The sequence below is a fragment of the Pteropus alecto genome, unplaced genomic scaffold (genome assembly GCF_000325575.1).
Source record: "Pteropus alecto unplaced genomic scaffold, ASM32557v1 scaffold123, whole genome shotgun sequence".
Taxonomy (NCBI): Eukaryota; Metazoa; Chordata; class Mammalia; order Chiroptera; family Pteropodidae; genus Pteropus; species Pteropus alecto.
In genome coordinates, this window is record NW_006433950.1 from 1,879,151 (window position 1) to 1,893,121 (window position 13,971).

General features: G+C 45.3%; 1 non-coding gene across 1 annotated transcript; it reads right to left on the reverse strand.

The window, feature by feature from the left end:
• Positions 1-5,716: 5,716 nt before the first annotated feature.
• LOC112477366 lies at positions 5,717-5,835 on the reverse strand. Its single transcript, XR_003045439.1, has one exon. It is a non-coding gene; the product is annotated as a 5S ribosomal RNA (ribosomal RNA).
• Between the last annotated feature and the right edge of the window lie 8,136 nt (positions 5,836-13,971).

A 13,971-nucleotide genomic window follows, 5' to 3' on the forward strand; every position in this document is an offset into this window, starting at 1 on the left:
TCCTAGGGCAGTGGCTGGCACAGAGAAAGCACTGTCTTCATTTCGTTGTGGCTTTTTAAATTTGCATTTCTCTGATGATTAGTGACGTTGAGCATCTTTTCATATGCCTATTGGCCATATGTACGTCCACTTTGGAGAAATATCTATTCAGATCTTCTGCCCATTTTTTAATTGGATTGTTTGTTTTTTGGCATTGAGTTATATGAATTCTTCCTAAATTTTGAATATTAACCCCTTATCAGATCTATCATAAGCAAATATTTTCTCCCATTCGGTAGGTGGTCTTTTCGTTTTATTGATGGTTTCCTTTACTGTGCAAAAACTTTTTAGTTTGATGTTGTCCCACTTGTTTATTTTTCCTTTTGTTTCCCTTGCCTGAGGAGATATATTTAAATATATATATATATTAGTAAGAGCAGCGTCAGAGAGTTCACTGCCTATGTTTTCTTCTGGGAGTTTTATGGTTTCAGGTCCTACATTTAAGTCTTTAATGCATTTTGAGTTTATTCTTGTATATGGTGTAAGAAGGTGGTCCAGTTTCATTTTTTTGCATGTATCTGTCAAGTTTTCTCACACTATTATTGAATATATATATGATTCCATATAAATCTTGAATTATTTGTTCTACTTCTGTGAAAAATGCTATTCGTATTTTGATAGGGATTGCACTGACTCTATAGCTTGCTTTGGGTAGTATGGCCATTTTAATGATGCTGATTCTTCCTATCTTTAAATAGGTTCTGAGTCCTTTGCTCTCTCTCTTCTTCTTCGGGTAACTCTATGATGCGAACGTTGGTACCAGAGGTCCTTAAACTTTCCTTATTTTTTGGATTATTTTTTCTTTTTGCTGTTCCGATTGGGTGTTTTCTGCTACCTTGTCTTCCAAATCGCTGGTACAGCCTTCTGCTTCCTCTGATCTACTGTCGATTCCTTCCAGTGGACTCTTCATTTCAGTTCTTGTATTCTTCCTTTTTCATTGGTTCTTTTTATTTCTAAGTCCTTTTTCATGCTTACCATCTCTTCGTTGAAGTTCTCACTGAGTTCATCTATTCTCCCAAGTTCACCGAGCATCCTTACAACAAGGGTTTTGAACTCTGCATCTGGTAGGTTGCTTGCCTCCATTTCGTTTAGCTCTTTTTCTGGAGTTTTCTCCTGTTGTTTCTTTGTTTTATCGTTTTGGTTGCCTCTCTGTGTTTGTTTCTATGCACTAATTAGATCTGCTATGTCTCCGAGTCATGGCCAGGTGGCTTTATGTAGTAGGTTACCTACGTGGCCCATTGGCACAGTCTCCACCTGCACTGAGTGTTCCTGGACTGTCCACTGTGTGGGTTGAATGTGCCCTCCTGATGTGCTTAAGCGTCAGTTGCTCTTAGCATGTCAGTGGATGGGACTGACTCTCAGGCTGACTGGCTGTGAGGATTGGCCATGCCCACAGGGTATGAGCTGCAGTGTGGGGGCTGGCCCCATGGTGTGGCATTTGCCCCAGTGGGCTCGTGTACCTGTTGAGGCCACTCTTTGCGTGTGCCGCTTGTGGGGCTAGTCAGGTGGCGCTCTGTTGTGGTCTGATGCCAGCCTCCAGGTGTGTTGGTTCTGGGGCCTTGGGAGGGGCTCCCATGCAGGTCAAGGTGAGCTGCTGCCCGTGACTGTCCGGGGCTACCTGGTAGGAGCTACAAAGTGATTGAGGTTGGTCACTGCCTGTGGTGGACCTGGAGGCAAGTGGGAGAGGCCACACTGCGAACTGATGCCAGCTGTCCCCTGCACCAGGCCTGAGGCAGCTAAGCAAAAGGTCCGCAGCTCACCAAGGCCATAAGGCTCAGCAGCTGAGAGTCTTTAGATGTTACCCGAGTGGTGTGAGGGAGGGTCTTAGGGAGTCTCCGGGGTAAAGTGAGTGGGTTTACCCTGGCCAGTGCCAACTCAGGTCTGGTGCCAGTGCTGAGCCTGCGGCCTCTTGCGAACATCACAGATCACACTGAGGCCACTCAGACCCCAAGATTTGTTCAAGAGATACTGCAGCTCAGGCTGGGGCTGGGGCTGGTTGCCTGCCACCCAGAGTTTCTCCCAAGGTGTGCGAGCTAAGGCCTGATTGCTGTGGAATGAGCCCCCTGCCCAGAGCGCAGGATGGGGCTGGTTGCCCAGCAACAAGATTGCCACTGGCGATTTGAGAGTTGGGTGGGGTGGGGCCTCCGGGAGTCACAAGGTGGAGCCAGTAGATCTCACTGGCCAGTGCAGACTCAGGTTTGGCCGTGGGGACGGGGCTGAACAAGGCAAGATGGCGCTGCATGCAGGCTGTGCGGGTGGAGGGCCCAACACAGGGACAGTGGTGGCTGTCCCTCCAGCCCTTGCCCTGAAGCCACACAACTCAGTCTTTCCCTGTATGTCCCTGGAGCCTCCTGAGCTGCTGTCCTTCCGCCAGAGCCCAGGTGAGTACGCGCGCGGGCCCTTTAAGGGGTTTTCCTGGTTCCTTCCTTCTGACCTGGAGGTTCAGAATCCCCACTGATTTTTATAGCCCGATTTTGTGGGAACTCCTCTCCTTGACACTGGGGCTGGGGGCCCCGGTGTGGAGCTGGGGCTCCTCGTTCTTTCAGGGGAACCTCCATAGCCGAGCTATCCCCGCTGATGCTCAACTGCCCCAGGTGGGTGTAGGGCCAGCTCGTTTTGTGTCTCCGCCCCTCCTACCAGTCTCAATGTGGTCTCTTCTTCATATCCCCAGTTATAGGGGTTCTGTTCAGCTACACTTCAGATAGTTCTCCAGGTTGATTGTTCTGTAATTTAGCTGTAATTTAATGTGGTCATCCGAAGAGGTGAGCACAGCGTTTACCTGCCCCTCCATCTTGACCTGTGTGGGACCCTTTGTTCCTGTCAGACGTTTCCTAATTTGTTCCTCTCAGTCCCTGGCTGGCTGGCTGGCTGGATTAGCGCATGTGACGTCCTCCCACCAGCTTGCCATAGAGCTCTGGGTTTAGAGTGAGGAGCTGAGTTTGAGAGCCGGCCCCTCACTCACTACCAATGATTGACATAACTTCCTATGCTTCGGTTTCTTCAGCTATTAGGGAAATATGATATAAAAATATAGGGCTTTTCAGTGCCGAAAGTGGAATTGCACCAGAAATTCCTTTGACCACAACCAGATATTAAAATGCAGACTGGTATATGCAAATGACAGGATATGTACTCCAAATATTGTATGTTTGCAATCTACACTCTCCCCTTACCTCGGTAAAGCATTTTGAAACAAACTGCCCCCCCGACCCCCACTTCCTCCATTCAAGAAGGATGCAGTATTGAGCTGTGATGCTTCCGAAGTGTTTTTGGAGCACTGGCGGCCTAACGAAGAGCATCCTCTATTTCCTTCTTGCTGCTGCCCATGGGGTGACTGCTCTCACCTGTGAACCCCATAACAGAAAACCCCGCTGCCCAGCAATAGCTTGCAAGCCCAGCACGGCACCCGGCGCCCGCGGCACAGAGGAGCCAGGGGGCAGGGCTCAGGGCCGCTGCTGTCAGGGCAGGCTGTGTTCGTTGGCACGTCCCTTCTGTGAAGGACATAGCCCTCGCTCTGCCACCTTCACTAGGCCGCACACCATCTACTCGCTTGCTATGCTCGAACTAACGGGACTTTCCCCACCCATCGATGGGCCGGTGCGAGGGCACCTTCTCCCGCTGAGGGACTTGCTTCTGCACCGAGTCCCCTTCGTTAATCTCCTACAGCAGAAGGCACTTTTCTGTCGAAGAGAAAGCCATCATTAATTTTTCATAAGAGCAGCAAAGTTGCCAATAGCCGCAGACCTCTTGAATAAAAGAGCTTAGAGGTCCTAAGGAGAAAAGACTAGCAGACCCCAGGGTGGGGAAAGCACTTCCTTTCTTCCCATGTCGATGTCCCCCCACCCCATCGTGCCCTGTTCAGAAGGAAGAAGCCGTTTATGCAAGCTAACAGTTCTTCAAATCTCATGAAACTTAATTTTAATCTTTATCAGTGCCTTCCTAAATGAATAATGCAGTGACCTTCAGCTTTGTCTTACATTATGTGAGGTTGATTTCTGAAGACTGCTTTAGTTTTTCAAATTAAGGCAGAGGCTGTTTGTATTCTACTCAATTCTGGCATTAGCGTTATCCCAAGTGTGGCATTTATGTTCTTTTGCTTCTTTGGTATAAATAAATATCAAAGTAGGAAGACCAGCGTGAACTCTACAAGGAATAATAAACTAAAATAATATGGCATTGATTTTGTTCAGGGTGTCTAAATGTGTTTTTATGATTGTGTATGTTTATAGCTTTTCACACAAGTGACATGAATTCTGGGCAATTAAAGAGGACATGAATCTCGGGGCATTTAGGAAGAGGATCTGCTTCCTAATAGCTCTGCATCTCACCAAGCGCCGCTTCCCGGGGAAAGCGCGGCAGACTGCGGCCGCCCACCGCGAGCCGCGGCGCTACGGCCATTGTGTTGTGTTACAATACTGGCGCCCGGAGAGCACATCCGGGGACTTTATGTTGGCTGCAGAAGTGCTCTGTGTGGGTATAACGATTTAATAAAGAAGCAGAGGAAGATTTCTTTATGCCGCACGTGTATTTTCCTTTTGAATTTTCTCCAATCGAGTGATCTTAGACTATGGCTTTGAGTCTCGTTCATGAGGTCTTTACCTTTGGTCACAGTGTGTGAGGGAGACATGGGCCCCAGGAGCCTGGGGGCCCTGCTAAGTCACAGAGAGGGATCCTTTACAAAGGGAGGGGACCCCCACCTGGACAGCTGCCACGTGGTGAATTACAGACACTTGATTTTCTCTCCACGGGCTAACTTCTCTGTCCCTTCCATCAGTCCTTCTTAGGGCTTAACTGTTATTTTTTTTTTTTTAACTTTTATTTTTGGTGTTATCTAAATTACTCAATCAACTAATATATCACTATTAACTCCTTGGAACAATTGAAACATTACAGATGAGTTGAAGTCATCCGGGCCCCCTACCACCACTGCAGGCTCCCGTTTGTCCTCCGCCCTCCCAGTAACCCCCAGTTCAGTCTGCATCCTCTGAAATGTCTTCATGCATTTAAGCGGAATATGTGTGAATCAGTAGCATGAAGCAGCTAGATCGCATTGTCCTTAAAAGGTCCTTCCCCACGTGGCTCCAATACTACATGTATCTTTCTGCAACTTGCTTTTTCACTCAGTATTGCTCCGAGATCTTTCCACGTCGATTCAGTGTAGCTCGCTTTGTTTTGATTGCTTCAAGGTATCTCACGGTATATTTATGCTCTAGTTATGTGCCTTTTGACACCGTACAGGGGCATTTAACTACTTTTCCAGTTTTCCACTGTTAATGCTGCGGCTCCGTGACTTCCTGTGCACAGCAGCGCTGCTCCGGGCTCATACCTACGGCGGGGTGTGGGGGGAGTGGGGATGGCCAGGCCGCAGGGTCTGCGGCGCACCGTTTACAGCTTGGTAGCGGGCCATGTGGCTCTCCAAACCGGAGACACCACCTTCCGTGCCCACCCGCAGGGGTGACGTCCGCGCTCCCCTGCGTCCTTACCAGCTCCTACCATCGGCAGACGTCCGAAGTTGTGCTGCTTTCGCAGGTGCAAAGTGGCACATTTCTCTCATTGCTAATGGGATTGAACCACTTGTTATATATCTATTGGCTATTGACATTTCTCCCTTATGATTTGCTTATTCAAACGCTTGGACCGTTTTTCTTTTTTCTTTCTTTCTTTCTTTTTTTTTTAACGCCTACAGCACCTGGTCTTCCTAGGTGGTCTCCTATCCAAGTACTAACCAGGCCTGACCCTGCTTAGCTTCCGAGATCAGATGAGATCAGGCACGTTCAGGGTGGCATGGCTGTAGACCAGTGGTTTTGGATTTTTTGTTGAAAATTATGTGCCCATATAAATATGGGTTTACTTCTGGACTCTCAAGTCTTTTCCACTGGTCTTTGTGTCTTTTTTTCCACCAATACCATGCCGTTTTGATTACTGTCGCTTTGTAGTATACTTTGAAGTGGGGCAGAGTGATGCCTGGTATCTTTTCGCCACCATCGTTGTGGACCTAGATCTATTTTTCCCTCTCTCCTTCTTTTCCACAAATGTCCTTGTGAACGTGCTGTGCTTATGATCCTGAGATGATCGTGTGCCCATCATCACGTGAGGTTTGGAACCGAGACTCCTGTGATGAGCTGGTCGCCAGCCGCCATTCCTTGTGAACGTGCTGTGATTATGATCCTGAGATGATCGTGCCCATCATCACGCGAGGTTTGGAGCCGAGACTCCTGTGATGAGCTGGTCGCCAGCCGCCACTCCCAGCTGCAGGAGCGGCTCCAGTGGCCGGGACGAGTGTCCACTACCGCAGTCCGTTTGCAGCAGCCCAGCTTTGAGGAGAAGCTTCTTCCCCATATTTATTTGAGTTGAGGGCACGAAGTTTGAGGCAATGTGTATGTGGAGATGGTGAGCGCCGTTATGTGTAGGAGCTGGGGTTTTTTTGTTGTTGTTTTTTTTTAGTTATAATTGGGAAGGGAAAACAGACCAGCTCAGCAGTTCACCTGCCGTCTACTTTTCGAAAACTATGGGCCCGCAGCTCCCAAGGCCGTATTCTAGGTTTTATTGTGCACTTCAAATTGGGATATATCTCACAGCCATTGCCTTTAATTGGGAGATTATTAAAAAGCAGGAGCGAATTCAGTTTCTCACCCAGAAAATGCGGGCAGTGCTGCCTGAATGAGGCCCCCTTCCCTTCGTGTCCGACAGGGGCTGTGAGAAGGGAAACTGGGTCGAGCCCCGAGCAGCCGTCGTCCCCAGCCTCGGCGACGTGGAAGCTGTTGCCCACGCTGTTATTTACGTAGCATTCTTAAGTCACCCACTTCTTAATCGTAAACAAATTTATGTAAAAGGATAAACTTAACCTTCATCACGACCACAGATGCTCCACTTACATCTAAAGTAGACGGCGACCGCGACGTACATGCCAACATGGTAATTACGTGGCCGGCAAACGCCGAGCCGCGGGCCGCGCTCCTGTTCGGCGGGAGGCTTGGTAACTGCATACATTTAACCGTAGCAAACTCGGGTTTTTCTCCTTGATGTAAAAAGAGTTGAAAGCGGACGGGAAAGGGGATGGCTTTTTTCCTCTGCGGCCGTGCCGTGCTGCCTAAGATCGTGCCGGGAGCCACGACTGTCCCATTCTGAGAGAAGAGTGGCAGGGACAGCGGGTGAGTCCGAATCCCAGGGCAGCGGCCGCCTGGGTTTGGGAGAGCGCGCCGGGCGCTTCTTCCTGCCACCCCTCTCCCCAGGGTCAAGTTGCCTCTTCCTCCCACGCACACACGTGCTTTGTCCCATTCCCCCTAGAGCGTGACTGCCAGCGCACACCGCCTCGCGTGAACGGACCGACTGACTGTACAGACCTTGGGGTGCGGGCCTGTCGTCATTGCTCCTCGGGTCCCGATCAGACACCCCCCGGGTTCCGCGCGGTCCCACACGAGTAAGCACTGTTCCGACAGAGTCACGCCCAGCAAAGGCTGCTTCCCACAGGGAGCGTGGTGGGGGGCAGGGACAGGGACATATTCAGTGGAATTTATGAAGAAGACAGGACATTATGGCCATGGTCTGAACGGTGCTTCCCTGTCACCCTGGAGTCCACTTACCTTGCTTCGGGCTCTGATGTCAACATGTGCCCATGATTGTTGTTCTTGTTTCTTTATTTTGAAATTATGCATGTAGTTGTAAAAATTAAGTAATGCGAAGAGGGGTTTTAAATGACTGAGTTTATTTCCTACCCCTCTCCCAATCAGACTCCAGGAGGCAGCCAGCTCGAACCCATTCTGTTCACAGGCCTTCCGGTGGCAAGCTCCACATCTGCAATACACTCAGGCTTTTGTTCGGTAATTTACCACTTTAAACGATGTCTATCAACTTCTTGCTGCGTTAGATGAAAATGTAATCGACGCCGTCACCCCCTCCCTTCCCCTCCTGCTCCGTTAGGGTTTGGCTGTTGAGCGGTCTGACACCAGTGTGATTCTCGCGGGGTCCTTTTCAGGCGACCTGTTCATCCCCTGAGGAAACTTTCCAGATCCCCTCTTTATTTTTAAGGTTCTGAAATTTTGCAACGATCGACACGACATCCTGCCTAAGGATCTCAGTCTTTCGTAAAGATGTCAATTCAGTTATCTCAAGTAATTTCTTAGTACTTTCTATCTTTGATGCTATGATGAATGGTATCTTTTTAACATTTTCAGTTTCTGATCACTCGCTGTTAGCATATGTAAATATCATCGACCTTGGGTAATGATCTTGTATCCTGTAACCTTGTCAGTTCAATATTAGTTATAGTAGCATTTTCGCACATTCTGTTGGATGTTCTACATGGTCAGTCATGTCATCTGTAAATAAACACAGATTTCGTCTTCCTGTTCAATCTGGCCTTTAATTCCTTTCACAGAACGTCTTCCATTGGCTGGAAGCCCCAGTCACTTCTGAATGAAGCGGTGAGGGCGGAGCTCCTGGTCTTCTTCCTGGTCTTTGGGGAGAGCGTCCCATCTGCTGCCACGAAATCTGATGTCGCTGTGTGCTTTTGTGGATGCCCTTTGTCATCCTGGGGTGTTCCCTTTAATTCCTCCTTTTCTGAGGGCTCTTATCAGGAATGTATGTTAGATTTTGTCAAAGCCTTTTCCGCATCTATTAGGATGACTGTGTGGTTTTTCTCTATAGCTTGTTAATATGGCGAATTACATTGATTGATTTTTGCATATTAAACCCGCTTTGCTTTACCGGGATAAACCCTGCTTTGTCATGATATAGTATACTTTTTATGTATTTTTGGATTTGATTTGCTAAAATTGTCTTTAGAATTTTTTGCATTCGTGAGGGTTTTGGTCTGTTTTCTCAGCTTGTAGAGTCTTTGCGTAGTTTTGGAATTAGAGCGAATAATACCAAACTCTCCTGGAAGAGTTGTGTAGAATCAGTATTATTTCTTCCTCGATATTTGAAATAACTCACCATCGACGCCATCTGGCCTGGAATTTTCTTTTTAATTAAATATTTCTTTAGTAGATGTGGGGCTGTTAGGTTATCTATTTCTTTTGAGTGAGCTTTGGTAATTTGTGTCTTTCAAGGAATTTGTTTATTTTTTCCAAGTTGTCAGATTCGTTGGCATAAAGTTCTTCACAATATCCCCCTTATCATCTTTTTAGCATCTGTAGGGTATGTAGTGATGTGACTTCTCTCAGTCCTGTTATGGGCAATTAGTTTTTCTCGTTCTTTTTTCCTGATAAGACCGGCTATAGGCTTATCAATTGTATTGATCTTTTCAAAGAATTAGCTTTTGGTCTCATTAATTTTTCTTCTTTTGTTTTTCTTTTTTTCTATGCCACAGTTTTCCGTTCTTATCTTTATTATTTCCTTCCTTTTACATACTTAACGTTTAACTTGCTCTTCTTTTCTTAGTTTTTTAAGGGGAAAGCTGAGACTTTTTTTCTAAAATAGGCAGATGGCACCATAAATCCCCACCCGCTGCTTTAGTGGCCTCCTCCAGATTCTGATATGTGGTTATTTTAATTTTTATTCAGTTAAAAATGCCTTCTAAATGTCATTTTGAATTCATCTTTGACCCGTGAGTTATTTAAAAGTATGTCATTTTGTTTCCAAATATTTAAGGATTTTCCAGAGATCTTTCTGTTGCTGATTTTTAATTTAATTTCATTATGGTCAGAGAATATGCTTTGTGTGACAGGAATCTTTTTTAATTTACTGAGACTTATTTTATAACTCATGATATGGTCTATCACCGTAAATGTCCATATGCTCATGAAAAGAATGTGTATTCTGCTGTCGTCGGGTGAAATGTTCTATAAATGTCAATTAAATATGTTGTTTGATAGTGTTAAATCTTCTACTTCCTTATTGATTTTCTGTCTACTTGTTCTATATATCGCAAGTTCTATGAGACACAAGTATTGAAATATCTATCTGTGAATCAGTCTATTTCTTCTTGTCATTATGTTAGTTTTGTCTCATGTGTTTTTAAGCTCCGTTATTAGGTGCATAGACATTTGTGATTTGTGGTTGTTATGTCCTCTTGATGAATTGACACCTTTAGCATTATGAAATGACATTCGCGATCCCAGGTCATAGTCTGTGCTCTGAAACCTCCTTTGTCTGATGTTAGCGTAGCTTTCTTTGGTCTTAGCATTGTATACATTTTCCATTCTTTTCCTCTTAACATATCTGTGCCATTATACTTGGAGTGTAGTGCTTATCGGCAACATATAGCAGGTATTTGTTTTATTCGATCTAACAATCTCTGCCTTTTAACTGTGGCATTTAGACTAGTTATATTTAGCGTGGTACGTGATATAAGTAGATATATAGGCTATTTGTTTTCTATTTGTTCCATTCTCTTTTTGTGCCATTTTTTCCCTGCCTTCCTGTGGATTAGTTGAATATTATTTTACAATTCTACTTTGTGTTCTTTGTTGGATTATCAGTCATAACTCCTAGTTTTGTTATTTTAGTGGTTACTTAAAGGTTTATAAGTACATATATATTAGCTTATCACAGGCTGCTTTCAAGTGATTGCATGGCATTTCACATATAGTATAATAATCTTGCAATAGGATATTGTTATTTCCCCCTTCCAAACCCTTTTTGCCATTATTGCCATACATTTAACCTCTGCAGATGTTACAAGCCCACATTATGCTATCATTTTTGTTTAAACAGTTGTCTTTTAAAGAGATATTTTTAATTACAGGCAAAACTTGCGTATGTGCCCATTTCCATTGGTCGCCATTCCTTTGTGCATAGTCTCATTTCCATCTAATATCATTTTCCTTCTGCTTAAAGGATTTTCTTTAATATTTCTCATAGTGCAGTCACTGGAGAGGAATAGTTTTAGCTTTGTGTGTCTAAAAAAGTCTCTGTTCACCTTTCCTTTTTTTAAAAATTATAACGTCCACTTTTATTACCATAAAACTAAGCGAAGTCTCTAAATGAGCTAAACACTTACGTCCACACAAAACCCCGCACACGAATGTGTAGGGCAGCTTGATCTGCACTGGCCAAAACGCGGGAGCAACCCAGACGTCCTTCAGTAGTGAATAGATAGACTATAGGACATTCATCGATGGAATATCATTCAGCAATAAAAAAGAAAGAAACTATCCAGCCACGAAAAGACACGAAAGGACCTTAAATGCATATTGCTAAGAGAGAGAAACCGATCGGCAAAGGGTCCATACTGTGTAATCCCAGCCCCGCGACATTCTGGGACAGGAACTCAGTTCTCTCTCGTGCGACTCCCTCCCTCCTCCCCAGTACTCTCCTCTGCCAGCTCCGGAGCCAGGTCCCCTCCCTCACTCAGCTTCAGCCTCGCAGCCCAGCGCGCCAGCTGCCCCTGGGTTGCCCGCTCCACGCCGGGGCTGCCGCCTCCCTCCGGCCAGTGAGCTGGGGGCTCACGGCGTCACCTCACGTGTTTCTCTGCCCTCAGGGGTCACTGGTTTTTGTTGGTTTCTGTTCAGCATCTTCCACCCCGTCGTTTTATATATTTCATCCATTGTCGGTTGTTTTAGGTGGGAGAGTAAATCAAGTCCCTGCTACTCCATTTTGGCGAGAAGTAGAAATTTGGCATTTACACTCATTTTCATGGGGTTTCAGTCAAGAGAGGAAATAATGCACGTGCTCTTTTCACCATAGTGAACCAGAAGCACTTTTTAAGAGGCGGGTAGTAGAGCTTCTGTTAACAGATGTTTGTGGCCTGTAATTGTTTATCCAAATTCGCAATCTGGAAATGGCCTTCTTGAGGGTGGAGACTGCGCCTCACTCGTCTTGGGGTTACCTCAGTGCCAAATTGGAAATCCGCATGTTTGTCGAATGAATGAGGGAACGGCGTGCTTATCGGTAAGGCCGCAAATATAAGGAGCTGAGGTGAGGTGAGGGCGCTTCCGTTAGAGCCTTGGGAAGTTTGCCCTTCAGAACATGCTCTTTTAGGGAGCTGCTAACAGCAGCACCTGCTTCCACCTTTGTGGCAGGAAACACTTCCTTAAAATGCTGTCGCACCTTGTCTGCAACACGTGCGGGGTTTTATTCTTGGCCATTTATGTCGATGGTTCTCTAATCTGATCTCACCGTGAAGCTTCATGGATAGCAGAAAAATATATCTTTGCAATCCACCTGTTCTCTTGTTTTATTTTTGTGTAATATCAATTTAATCCTTTAAAGGATCTTAAGGTTCAGTGCGTGATTATAAAGACAGATAGATGTATTTTAAGGCCAAATTTTCTCGACTTTTTCCTTTTCTAGGGAGTGCAGGACTGTATGATATATTCATTAAATCTTTCAAAGATTCCGAAGCTGAGAAATTGAAGTAACGTAATCAAAACGTGTCACTCTATTAATGCCCTGGCTTGTAAAGACAGCATGGCAAAGTGGTCTCAGGTACCATGGAGGCCGACTGCTGGGTATAGCTCCAGCCCTATAAACTGCGGGACCTCTCCATACCTCAGTCTTCTCGTCTGTAAAATGGGGTAATAACGATGCCCTCTTGGGTTGTTATGAAGATTAAATTGGTTGTTGCTTATGAAATGCTTTAAATGGTGCCCGATACATAAGAATTACAATATAAGCATAAGTAAATAAAAAATAAGATAAAATGAAGTGAGATAGAATAAACTAAAAACAAAGCTTTACTCTATCTTTCAGCAATTTATCTGTTCCGCCTTTCCCAAGAAGTAAAATCTCCACTCTTTATTTTATCAAAATAGTTCCTACTTTAGCAAGCTGCATTTTGGGAAATCTGTTGAATATTGAGGGGAAAAAAAACCTTTCCTAAGCCCTTTTTTCTCGATCTTCCAGATGATTCCTGACTCCCTCCTTGTTTCACTGGACCGTGTTTAGCGAGACTCTCCTCCTCGGTACTGTCATCTTTCCTTTAGTCGGAACCTTTGGTTTTCCTCAATTCTGCTTTAAATTCTGCCTCTGAACTGCCCCTCCCCCACACCAAGCTGACCCTAGGGATTTTCCATCATAATATTGAAGCTACTCTCACCTTCGTTACAAAGCTATTACCTGGGACACTTTAACACTGTCAGTGGGTTTTCCAGCCTCATTGAGTTTCTTCCCAATTTAACATTCTTATTTTCTGTACTGTTCCAATTTTATAGGTATCTAAGTTTACAGTTATTTCAAGTTGTCAGAGCCGTATGCTTGATTCCTCATTCCTTCTTCATTTTTAAGTTTATTCATCGTATTATTTAATTTGTCATAATTTACACATTAGTATTATGTATTTTACATGATTTGCTTTATTTATTATTAGTTTAATTTAACAACATTTCACATTGTTTATTACTTAGCGTTATCTGCCTGGGTCGTTGCTGTCCTCGCAGCTCTCGGCCCAGATCATTAAGAAGTCATTAAGAAAGCTTAATCAGCAGTAAATGTTCGGCTTCATTTTGTAAATATATGACTCAGCTAATGGTTTTTTTGAAATTTATGTTGACTTTTTTTTTTTTTTAATTCTGTTGTCTCAGTCTTGGTAATGCCATGTTTGGGGACTTCTGTGCCCGATGTCACATCCATTTGTTTCCAGCTGGGTACTTAAGGCAGGGAGAGAAATGAGGGGTTTGCAGAAATAGAGACGCATCTAAAGTCCACCTGTTTTAATTAGAGATGTTTTCACTGCAGCCAGCCCTGCCCAATGCCAGGAGATTTCATGGCCATCAGGAGGGCATCTCAGACACACACACGCACGCCCTCCCCTGCCTCCCACGCTGGGGCAGTCACTGGTCTCAGCGTGCGGCTGGCAAAGGCTCAGTGGGTGTCCCGCTAGAGAGCCTGTTACTCAGGCTGCACTTCGTGGCACAGCAGCCTGTGCAGTAGCAACTGCTCGTTACGAGGGCGGATAAAGTGTAGATCAGATAAACGCACATTGTGACCGGTCACAGTTTCTAAACAAATCCCCCTGATGATTTGGGCCTGATGCTTCCAAAGCTGCTGCTG